The sequence below is a fragment of the Schistocerca gregaria genome, chromosome 2, assembly GCF_023897955.1.
Source record: "Schistocerca gregaria isolate iqSchGreg1 chromosome 2, iqSchGreg1.2, whole genome shotgun sequence".
In the NCBI taxonomy this organism is placed as follows: domain Eukaryota; kingdom Metazoa; phylum Arthropoda; class Insecta; order Orthoptera; family Acrididae; genus Schistocerca; species Schistocerca gregaria.
The window spans coordinates 735,340,337-735,353,360 of record NC_064921.1 but is presented as its reverse complement, the minus strand read 5'-3'; positions in this window follow the sequence as shown (position 1 = coordinate 735,353,360).

The window sequence follows — 13,024 nt, the reverse complement described above, 5'->3', positions numbered from 1 at the left end:
TGCCTTTTTTGCCATAGCGAGTCTGCTTTTGATGTCCTCCTTGCTCCGTCCGTCATTGGTTATTTTACTGCCTAGGTAGCAGAATTCCTTAACTTCATCTACTTCGTTACCATCAATTCTGGTGTTAAGTTTCTCGCAGTTCTCATTTCTACTACTTCTCATTACCTTCGTCTTTCTCCGATTTACTCTCAAACCATACTGTGTACTTATTTGACTGTTCATTCCGTTCACCAGATCATTTAATTCTTCTTCACTTTCACTCAGGATAGCAATGTCATCAGCGAATCGTATCATTGATATCCTTTCACCTTGTATTTTAATTCCACTCCTGAACCTTTCTTTTATTTCCATCATTGCCTCCTCGATGTACAAATTGAAGAGTAGGGGCGAAAGGCTACAGCCTTGGCTTACACCCTTCTTAATACGAGCACTTCGTTCTTGATCGTCCACTCTTATTATTCCCTCTTGGTTGTTGTACATATTGTATATGACCCGTCTCTCCCTATAGCGTACCCCTACTTTTTTCAGAACCTCGAACAGCTTGCACCATTTTATATTGTCGAACGCTTTTTCCAGATCGACAAATCCTATGAACGTGTCTTGATTTTTCTTCAGCCTTGCTTCCATTATTTGCCGTAATGTCAGAATTGCCTCTCTCGTGCCTTTACTTTTCCTAAAGCCAAACTGATCGTCACCTATTGCATTCTCAATTTTCTTTTCCATTCTTCTGTATATTATTCTTATAAGCAGCTTCGATGAATGAGCTGTTAAGATGATTGTGCGATAATTTTCGCACTTGTCAGCTCTTTCCGTCTTCGGAATTGTGTGTATGATGCTTTTCCGAAAGTCAGATGGTATGTCGCCAGACTCATATATTCTACACAACAACGTGAATAGTCGTTTTGTTGCCACTTCCCCTAATGATTTAAGAAATTCTGATGGAATGTTATCTATCCCTTCTGCCTTATTTGACCGTAAGTCCTCCAAAACTCTTTTAAATTCCGATTCTAATACTGGATCCCCTATCTCTTCTAAATCGACTCCTGTTTCTTCTTCTATCACATCAGACAAATCTTCACCATCATAGAGGCTTTCAAAGTATTCTTTCCACCTATCTGCTCTCTCCTCTGCATTTAACAGTGGAATTCCCGTTGCACTCTTAATGTTACCACCGTTGCTTTTAATGTCACCAAATGTTGTTTTGACTTTCCTGTATGCTGAGTCTGTCCTTCCGACAATCATATCTTTTTCGATGTCTTCACATTTTCCTGCAGCCATTTCGTCTTAGCTTCCCTGCACTTCCTATTTATTTCATTTCTCAGCGACTTGTATTTCTGTATTCCTGATTTTCCCGGAACATGTTTGTACTTCCTCCTTTCATCAATCAACTGAAGTATTTCTTCTGTTACCCATGGTTTCTTCGCAGCTACCTTCTTTGTACCTAAGTTTTCCTTCCCAACTTTTGTGATGGCCCTTTTTAGAGATGTCCATTCCTCTTCAACTGTGCTGCCTACTGCGCTATTCCTTATTGCTGTATCTATAGCGTTAGAGAACTTCAAACGTATCTCGTCATTCCTTAGAACTTCCGTATCCCACTTCTTTGCGTATTGATTCTTCCTGACTAATGTCTTGAACTTCAGCCTACTCTTCATCACTACTATATCCGCTCCTGGGTACGCCTTACAATCCAGTATCTGATTTCGGAATCTCTGTCTGACCATGATGTAATCTAATTGAAATTTTCCCGTATCTCCCGGCCTTTTCCAAGTATACCTCCTCTTCTTGTGATTATTGAACAGGGTATTCGCTATTACTAGCTGAAACTTGTTACAGATCTCAATTAGTCTCTCTCCTCTTTCATTCCTTGTTCCAAGCCCATATTCTCCTGTAACCTTTTCTTCTACTCCTTCCCCTACAACTGCATTCCAGTCGCCCATGACTATTGGATTTTCGTCCCCCTTTACATATTGCATTACCCTTTCAACATCCTCGTACACTTTATGAAACGTCCCCTTAGAAAAATTTTTTCATGACTGTGCTTAAACTGACACACAATAGTTTTTAGCGCAACGCAATCTGACTTCCAAAAGTCCCTACGAAAGAATGGCCCTGACTAGCATTAAGCTATACGTTTCACAAATCACTTACCTCACAAAAATCTTCGTTACTCAAGCTACTGCAATACAGCGAGCGCCACTACTGCCAGCTAAATAAAAGATTCAAACTACTGAAGGCACTAACTACTGATATGCATAGTTAGCAAATGAAAGATTTTAATAGAGAACAAACAATGTATTTAACTCACTAGTCATAATATATATAGCAGTTCATGACACCAATTCTTACAAATTTCAAAACTCCGCCATCTCTCTCCCCGTGTCCACCACTGCTGGCGGCTCACCTCCAACTACGCAACGCTACGCGCTGTTAGCATCCAGCTGCCGCTGCCCAACACTACAATGGCAGACAACAATGCAGACTAAACACAGACTGCACACGGCACAGCCAGTGATTTTTTCATACCCAGCGCTATGTGGCGTTACCAATAAGAAAACCTAAACAGCCTACTTACATAGCCCCCATGCTCCCCACAAAAAATTTTTGCAAATTGTTTTGGGCAGTGGCCAATAATGATTTGATAAAATTTTTCATAATTACTATAACAAAGATATCAAATACACACACTTATTGATACAATGTTGGTCAGAAGCTAAAATTTTCTCACAGTCCATAAAGACAGTCCTGATCGTTCATCACAGTAAAATTGCAGTGTTTTTTTCAAAGTCTGAGCAATAAAAGAAATTGCACTTGGAAGTAGTGGATTTCTAAGCAGTCTTGAAGAAGTAGTGTTGTCCTTCCAACGAAAGACAGTGCTGACTCTTGACATGCAGACAGGTAATGGGCCACAACAGAGCAAACCCACAGCAGAGTCAGTCAAAGTTTTGAAGAATATTGGTAGGTAGGTCATCACAGAGTAGACCCCTTGTAGTTCTGGTAGAGATTACTATTGGTGGGCCACCAGAGGTGCAGACCCACTGCAGTCCTTGTAGAAATAATGGTATTGGTGGGTCATCAAAGGTGTAGACCCACTGTAGTCCTTGTAGAGATGGCCAGCAGCCATCTGTTTGACTGTGCAGGTGCACAATCACCATTGAAGAGTCTTGCGGATAATATAGCAAGTCCATAACCACCACTTGTGCACTCACAAAAATTGTTTTTGAAATGTCCTTACAACCAGCAATGCTGTTATCCAGTCCCTTGCTGAATTATTAACACACGTGCAAATACTATCAGTCCCTACTTCTCACATATTGTCCATATACTATGACCAACAGAAACGTGTGCAGTGAAATGTAATTTACAAGTTACTTAATTTGATTAACTGGTGTCAATTACAATTTTATAACATAAGAATACAATAACAAAGGTACAAAATATATCATTAAAGAACATAACAACACAGATAACATTTGTAGTAGTACAGGCTTTACAAAAGTATCGAAATAGCAAATACATCAGTGTTACAAAAATTACGACATAAGTACATACATAAAAGATTAGAATAACTTTTGAAACATCAACTTCACACATGAGCATTAAAACAGAACAGAATAAATAATTTCTAAACATATTTACAAAGAAAACGACATATTATTAACGCAAATTATATTTGAGGATAACAGTATTCCTCATCATAGTGAATGTAGCTGAATATTAGAAAATTCTACAACATAAGTCTTATCAGATGAACATATAAAGACAGGAAGAACATAAATACACAAGGGTACACAAACACATAGTGGGATAACACAAGGAAAGGACAGGGTTTGTTTTACTGCAGTATTTTGCAAACAAAACTTTCTTTACTTCTCGGAGATCTCCCTTCGTTCTTCATTATTTCCAAAAAGTCCTATCTATACCTGCTTTCTGTGCTTTTCTCATATAACCTCTCAGTGCATTTCTTCAAATTCATCGCAACTCATTCTCCTATATAGGCTACCCCCTCTTAAGCTACCTTAAATCTACTGAGCTCAGATGCTTAACTAAGGGACGAGGCAATGCAGCAGCACAAAACAATTAATACAAACAGCAATGACAAAAAAAATGCAAGTAAGCAAAGCAAGCAGCAATAAGTGTAATAACTTATACCTAAACATGACAAAGCTCAATCAGAAAAAATGTTACACTAAAGACAACAATGCAGATAAGGACAATGTCTATTCACATCTTAATGTCTATGCAATTAAAGTGGTACACCACAAAAATTTATTGTAAAATAATATTACCATGTACTTGAAAAGACAATTCTGTATGCAATTTCTGTGAAGGGAAATGTCTTTTTGTGCTACTTCGTTTTTTTTTTAAGTACATCATAAAGTTATTATTTACTGGATCTGTAGGCATAAAATATTTTTATTAGTACATCCATAAAATTTATTTTAACCAATGCTTCAGTGCAGTTAGAAACTAGATATTAAACAAAATGAGTAAATAAATGCATAAAGCATGCCACATGGCATTTCTCTCAACTAGCAGGACAATAGCCATGAAATGTTTCTCGTCGTTTCATTAGGCATTTTAGTAAATATCATAAATTAAGAGCTCCACAGTGTAATCATATGTTTTCAAGTTTGGGCGTGTAGTATTTGCGATGCTTTCTACAAAGGAATCTCAATAGCGAGGATAATGGCCTCTTTTTTTTCCACCTGTGCCTCTGACAGGCACACACTAATGGCTTTCTTTTGTCAGGTGGTTGTCGCGCAGCTGGGTGCCCACGACGCATTACATGCAGGTGGTCACTTAACTGTCTTATCGAAATATTTACGACACCAGTTTCCGCTACAGTGGCAGTCTCATATAAAAAAAATTCACAGGTCACGAATTTGCGTTACAAATCTGTAGAAATAAAATCATTTAAACATAATTGTGTCCAAAAAATTTTCGCCAGCATAGTGATACATTCACGCATATACACTCATTTCATAACTCTTAAAGTACGATTCTCGGTTTCCAACATCCTTTTTCACAAATCAGAGTCCCTAACCACTACTCATTATTTCTTACCTTATTATTCGTCGACACTTCTTCAATATTTCATCATAACAGATACGTAACATAACCAAATAACTCATATAGCATCAGCTTAAACATACCTCAGCAGCATAATTCACATCGTCGTCGTAATAATAACATCATAACACCACAGTCAAATTCTCAAAATCTCCGTAGCTTCCTCCAATAATTTCAAAACCTAAAAAAAAATTATCTGCTCATGTCAAAAGTGTCATCTGCCTCAAACGTACTTTAAAAATCGTGATCCCATACCAAATATGTCATTCAAAGCTCTCATAGTATCACAATGGTTCCGAAAAAATATGAACAGTTCACAAAATACAACTTCGTAAGTGTGAAGTTATCCAATGGTGTAATTATGTAAACATCTGTCACTGATGTAGTAAAGTAAATGTTTGTCTCTCTCAGTTAAATGGTCAGATAGCTGTGTAATTTATGTGTTAGAGAAATATGGTACCGATGTGTAAAGTTGTATAAACAAATACCATATTAGCTAGGGCTCCTTGTGCTTGCCAAACACATGGTACACAAAGTAAGCGTGTACCCCCCTGAGGATTAATGTAATTATATCCTCAGGTGTTGCAGATTACAGCAATGGAATGAAATGTATCATGGAAAACCTTTGTATCATTGTACTTCAAATATCTTTAAGAATAAATGTTTAAGTACAAAATTAATCACTCAAATACGTGTACTGTAGCGATAAACTGTGCGTCTTGTTGTAAGATAATTATGTGGAAGTGTCGTAGTTATCGTCCTCTGTAAGCAAAGTTCTGCTGAAGTCAATGTACTTACCTCGTAATAAAGGAAGTGAATTGCTTTGTGTATAAATATCTTAGTTATTACGCTTATTGCCGTGATGAAGACAGTACTGTACTGTAACGTATTGTTGTGCTACAGAAAAGGCTGTCTCATTGTAGCTATACCACAAAAGTTTCTAGTAAAACATGTTTTACTTTCCAGAGTTATTCAGAAAAACTGCAGATATAAAACAGATACACCGCAAAAGCAACATTGTAAATTGTCACTCATTAGTAGCGTCGTGATATAATCGTGTAGCTGTCACATATACTAACCACTGTGTCATCTGGTATCTCACAGAAAGTACTTTAAATCCAGAATGTATTTGCAAGTAAACCAAAATGTTGCATTAAAATCTCATTAGTAGTACTGGTAAATGTTCTAAGTATGTCAGCCTTATGGTCGTTACATAATCGTGACACTAACAAGCAAGAATGTACACACACACAATGACACTGTGTCATCTGTTCACTGTAACAATGCATTCGTAATTTCTGTTTAGATAAGTTCTCTTGGTTCTTGATTGGATATTTAACTTAAATATTGCTGCATGTTAAGAGATTATAAGTCTGACAAAGCATACTAGTAATGTGAAGTGAAAAGTTATATGGCAAATACAAAGTTAAAAAGCAGATTATCTTTCAATAAACGGTTTTACATGTGAAATGTGGTGTAAACCTTTACTCTTCCTAGTACGCAGAGTTTCAACTTCAACGCAATTATCATGTGGTACACGTCGGATTCTGTAAGGTCCATTGTAAACTAGAAAGAATTTGTGACTCAAGTGTTTCTTCTTATGTGACAATGGATGAGCTTTAATGAGAACTTTCTGACCAATATATAATTTCTTTGCATTTGCTTTACCGTGTAATTTTTTCCTTTTGTCTGCAGCAGAATTTATATTTTTAATAGCCAAATCAATTATGTCTTTGTGTCGAAGTTTACGTGTATTCGGAAAAGGTACAAGCTCTCTGATTCTGTTTGGTGGTTCTTTATTCTTCAGTACAAGAACAGGTGGTAAAGCAGTGGAGTCATGAGGCATTTCTTTCAGCACGTTTTGAAATAAGTGTAAATATCTGTCCCAATGCTGATGTTTTCTGTGACAATAAAGTCTGCAAAGCTTATTGATTTCTTTCATAATCCGTTCAGACGGGTTACAATGTGGTGAGTACAATGAAATAAAAACAGATTTGATTTTATGGTTACGAAGCATGCGTGACCAAACAGCAGATCTGAATTGCGGTCCGTTATCTGAAATTACTTTACTAACGTGTCCAACTTCACGTAAGAAATTTCTAACAAAGGCATTGGATACAGACCGTCCAGTGGCTTTACGTAACGGAGTGAAAGAAACAAATTTTGAAGTAAGTTCAACAGCGACTAGAACGTACGAAAATCCATTAGATGTTCTAACAAGCGGTCCCAAGAGATCAACAGCAGCAAATTCTTTTAATTTAGTAGGAATGATAGGAAACAATGGAGCACGATGCGAGACAGTAGATGGTTTCGCCTTTTGACAAAGTTTACAAACAGACACGACTCTTCGAATTCTCTTTTCCATATTGTTAAAATAACAAGTCGTTCGAAGAATATGATAACATTTTCGTGGACCAAAATGTGCATAGCTGAAATGAATGTACCAAATGAGCTTATTAACAAAATCGTCTGGAATGCAAAGTACCCATAGCTTGTCATCAACAGTGCATCGTTTGAACAGTATGTTGTTTCTAACCAGATAATAATGCCGAATCTATGTGTGTGTCTTTTCATGCCATTTACTTTTGATGTCTTTCCAAATCGGATCTTTATCTTGTTCATGAGCAATGTCCTTTAAAGATGTGGTGATGAAGTTTTCAAAGGCGACTTTCTGGATGTAAAGAATACTGAAATTTCTCTCGAGGTTGCTTTCTGTGTTACTTTTCTCAAGCCCAGCCGGTGCGCGTGACAATGCGTCCGCAACAATGTTCTCCTTGCCGGGAATGTAGACTATTGTGAAGTGGAATTCTTGCAGAAACAATGCCCAACGTTTTAACCTGTCATGATTTAATTTTGAAGACATAAGAAATTGTAATGCACGATGATCACTGTATACTTTTACGTGCTTACCATAAAGAAAGAAATGGAACTTGTTAAATGCCCAAACGATAGCTAAAGCTTCTAATTCAGTAACGGAATAATTTTTTTCAGATTTTGTTAGCACTCGGCTAGCAAAAGCAACGGTTTTCTGAACGGTAGTGTCATTTTCTATGGTTTCTTGAAATAAATGGGCACCAAGACCGACTTTAGAAGAATCCGTGCTAAGGCAGAAATCTTGTGACAGATCTGGATGAGCTATTATTGGCGCGTTAAGTAACGATTCTTTCAAAGAATTGAATTCCAACTGTGCTTGTTCGTCCCAGTTCCAAATAGTATTTTTTCCAGTGAGAGAACAAAGTTTTGGTGTGACTAGAATTTGCATATTCAGAAAACGACGGTAAAAGTTTACGAGACCTAGAAAACTGCGGACTTGTTTTTTTGTGGATGGAACTGGAATGGCTCTGATTGCTTCTAACTTTTCAGGATCCGGCTGAATGCCTTCAGAAGAAATAATATGTCCCAAAAACTTCACCTTTGTCCTACCGAATTCAGACTTTTCCAAGTTAACTGTAATTCCAGATTATGCAAAAATACGTAACACGCTGTTGAGGATGCGATTATGTTGTTCCCATGAGGCTTCTGCTATCAGAATATCGTCCACATATAAGGTGATGTGACGTTTTAAGAACTCAGGTAATATGGAATTTAGCCCGCGAATGAATGCCGCCGAAGAAATGTTCAAGCCAAAAGGAAGTTTCCGAAACTGATAACAAACGCCGAAACAAAGGAAAGCTGTGTATTTTCTACATTCTGGATGAAGTTCGATCTAATAAAAGCTGGATCTGAGATCAATGGAAGACAACACTTTTACACCATTAAAATTTTGAAGAAGTTCTTCCAACGTTTGCGGCCTGTCTGTTTCAGGAATAATTATAGTATTGATTTGTCTCGAATCTAAGACAAGCCTGATCGATCCATTTTTCTTCTCAACAACATGTAATGGATTGTTGTATGAGCTTACTGCAGGCTCAATAATGCCGTCGTCAAGCATAGATTGTATTTCTGTTCTAACGGTCCCTGTAATGTGCTGGAATTACGTATGGTCTAACACAAAATTTAGTATGCTCACGAACACGAAATTGGTATTGAAATCCCTTGATTGTTCCTGTTTTGTGAGTAAAAACTGTGGAATGTGCTTGTAAAATCTCAAAAAGGTCCTGCCTATCAGTGTCATTACAATTCTCAATTTTTTGAATTTTATTCTGAATTAACACATTAGTTTCAAATATGCCGTCGATATCATCCCTGTTAGTACTTGCAGAGCGACTGTTAGTGTCTAGTTCCGTAGAAAATTCCGAACTGTTGTCTAACAGAAGGTAAAGCCGATTAATTTCCTCGTCATGGTTTGAGAGCCAATCTTCAAATTTCAAAGCTATTGACTTACCTTCTTTCTCTAAACTTATTTCAGCATCGTGAAAGTTTAAGATTGCTTTGTATTCATTCAAAAAGTCTACTCCCAGTATAATTTCCGTCGACAATAATGGAACAATAAGAAAATTCATAGAGAAGCTGTGGCTTTGACAAAAGAATTCTAAGTTGGTTTGTTGGCGTACATCTACACTTTTTCCAATGACTGCACCTTGTAATTTAATCTTGCGTAACGGAAGTGTGGGACAATCCTTCGATTTGCTGCATTTGCTAAAAGCTGTTTCACTAATTACTGAAATGGAACTGCCTGACTCAAGTACTGCCGTAAATTTTACGTCATTTACTGTAATGTGAATCACAGGATATGCAATGTTGTTATGTTTTACGTCCTGTTCCTGGAGTAAGATGTCCCTAATGTCTTCCATTTTTACGTAATTACTAGCTACGGCAGGTGCGTCGTCAGTTTCATGCGTACGTTTTGTGGCTGCCAGCGGTGTGAGTCATTGCCTATTGTGTCTTTGTTGGCGCGAGTCGTTAATGGGATTTGGAGACCTAACTTCTACAAATTCACCTTGTCGAGACGGCCCTGCTCTGTTTGAATCCCGGTTGGTTTCCATATTGTCTGTTTCTCTGATTGTCTCTGTGATAGTCATTACCGCGGAGAGGTGATCTTTCCCTGTAATAATTACTACTCTGCCAACGGTTGTCATATGGGTGGTGTCTGTTTTGGTCACGATTTACGTTGTACGAATAGCCTTGTCGTGTATTATTTCTGTCATCGCGGAATTGTGACAGGTGTGACCTGTAATTGTTGTGCTCCTGTTTCCGCGTTCCGCGATTGTCAGTGTCAATTTCCAGTTCTTGTAACAGTCCCTGAAAAGCTTCAATGTCGTCTTTGCATCGTCCTGCTAAAATAATCTGTCGTAAATGTTCAGGTAATTTGATTAAGCAAATGCGGATGAGTTCTGAGGGGCTGTATGGGTTTGAAAGATACTGATTCTTATGTAACATGTCTTCAAAATATTTGACAAGACCGGAAAATTCAGATTGTTCGAAATGTTTCATCATCATGATACCATGTTTTACTCGGTCTTGTGTGGCTTGGGACCAATATGCTGAGAGGAAGGCATGGTGAAATTCTCCTTCACTGTGGCAATCGTGAATGACCGATCGCATTCTTACAGCTGGTTCATTCTCTAAGTAGCCACACATAAATTCTAATCTGTGCTCTAGTGACCAGTTGGGAGGAAAACAATGAGAGAATTGATGGAGCCACGCTTGTGGATGAATGTCGTTGCCAGAATTCTTAAATGTTTTGAATTTACGTGTAGTAATGAACAGCTTATAGTCAAAATCATCGTGTCGGCGGGTAGCATATCGTTCATTGTTACGTCGTGTCGGCAGTTCCATCTCAAAATTCGGTGCACCTTGCCAATTTCTTTCATAATTTTCGAAGTGCCCTGTGTTATTATTTTGTGGCTGTTCTGTATTTCTATGTCCCTCTTCCCGTATTGGAGCGCGAGTGTCCTCTGAAATACGTAATTGCTGTATTACCTGTGACAGCTGATCTTGTACTTCCCGGATTTCTCTTTGGTGTTGCGTACTAATTTGATTCAGACTTTGTTTGAATTTCCTAATTTGTTCGTACTCTTCTGTGTCATTAAAGACTACCGGTTTTGTGTCATTCAGATTATCATCTACCTTCGTAGATAAATTAGTGAACTGATCCGAAAGTTCGGCTACTTTCTCCGATAGTGAACACATTTCCTCAGTGTGTTTTTCTGAACCAAGTTTCAGAGTGTCCATTTGTGTTGAAATCGAATCTACTGTGTCCTTTAAGTTTTCCTGAGTTCTTGCAAGTTGCGTAACCGAATCGGTGGATGCAACTGAGTCCATTTTAGCTTGCAAGGTGTCGTGATTTTCACGAACAATAGTTTGCAATTCTTTTATGGCTGCTTTGTGATTCTGTAATGCATTTTCATGCCGCGAAAAAATGGGTTGGAAATGCTCACAAATTTGTGTTTTTACGTCATTACAGATTTTTTGACATTTCGATTCAATGTTATGTAACTCAGTAGTTAAATCTTCACGTGTTTGTTCAAGTGTGGTGTCTAACTTCCGAAGATTTTGTTCCATTGTGTCTAACTTTTGAAGATTCTGTCCCATTTGTTTCTGATTTTGTTCAAGCGTTGTGTCTAACTTTTGAAGATTTTGTTCCATTGTGTCTAACTTTTGAAGATTTTGTTCCATTGTGTCTAACTTTTGAAGCTTTTGTTGTGTTTGTCTCTGATTTTGTTCCATTGTGTCTAACTTTTGAAGCTTTTGTCCCATTTGTTGCATTAATTGTAATAACAGTGCACTGGTGTCCGAAACATGTTCCTTAGTGCTATTCGGAAATGTATTTGAACCGGAAATATTCGCAGTTTGAAAAACAGAAAATGTGTCTTGACTTATTTGAGAAACCGGTGAGGACGCAAAACTTGAATCTACAGTATTTGCAAGAATGTGTCCTGTCATTTCGGACTCCTGAGGCGAGCGGTTGCAAACCGATCGATCGATAATGCTTCCCTGTTCACTAATTGTTTCACTGTCTAAACCATTGTTTGCAGGCCGCTCCATTTCCCTATGTACAATTACCAAATTACTACTTTGAACATTAGTTAATTCATTACATGGTGGCGCTAACACACTGCTTTCGTCTTCACTGTCATTTCTCAGTTTACTTTGGAGCCTAGTATTACGTTTTTCACACGCCATTATTGTCACAATATTTCACACGACAACACAGAAAAAAACACAATTTGAAGAGCAAAAATAAGAGAATACATTAACATAGAAAATAATATCTAGTTAATTGCAAGCGCAGCTGCGAAATACTTGGTGCAACTCTACATGCATGCCACAACTGTTTTACTGTACAACAATGAAAGACTGCAACTACAAAGGAAATTCTCTCTATGATAAGGCGCTAGCAATAAACAAAGGCTACACTAACTACACAAACTACAAGAAAAAATCAGAAGATTCCAATGAGGTATCCTTGGCTAAGGGCCGACATATGAAACGTCCCCTTAGAAAAATTTTTTCATGACTGTGCTTAAACTGACACACAATAGTTTTTAGCCCAACGCAATCTGACTTCCAAAAGTCCCTACAAAAGAATGGCCCTGACTAGCATTAAGCTATACGTTTCAAAAATCACTTACCTCACAAAAATCTTCGTTACTCAAGCTACTGCAATACAGCGAGCGCCACTACTGCCAGCTAAATAAAAGATTCAAACTACTGAAGGCACTAACTACTGATATGCATAGTTAGCAAATGAAAGATTTTAATAGAGAACAAACAATGTATTTACCTCACTAGTCATAATATATATAGCAGTTCATGACACCAATTCTTACAAATTTCAAAACTCCGCCATATCTCTCCCCACGTCCACCACTGCTGGCGGCTCACCTCCAACTACGCAACGCTACGCGCTGTTAGCATCCAGCTGCCGCTGCCCAACACTACAATGGCAGACAACAATGCAGACTAAACACAGACTGCACACGGCACAGCCAGTGATTTTTTCATACCGAGCGCTATGTGGCGTTACCAATAAGAAAACCTAAACAGCCTACTTACAACTTTCTGTATCTGT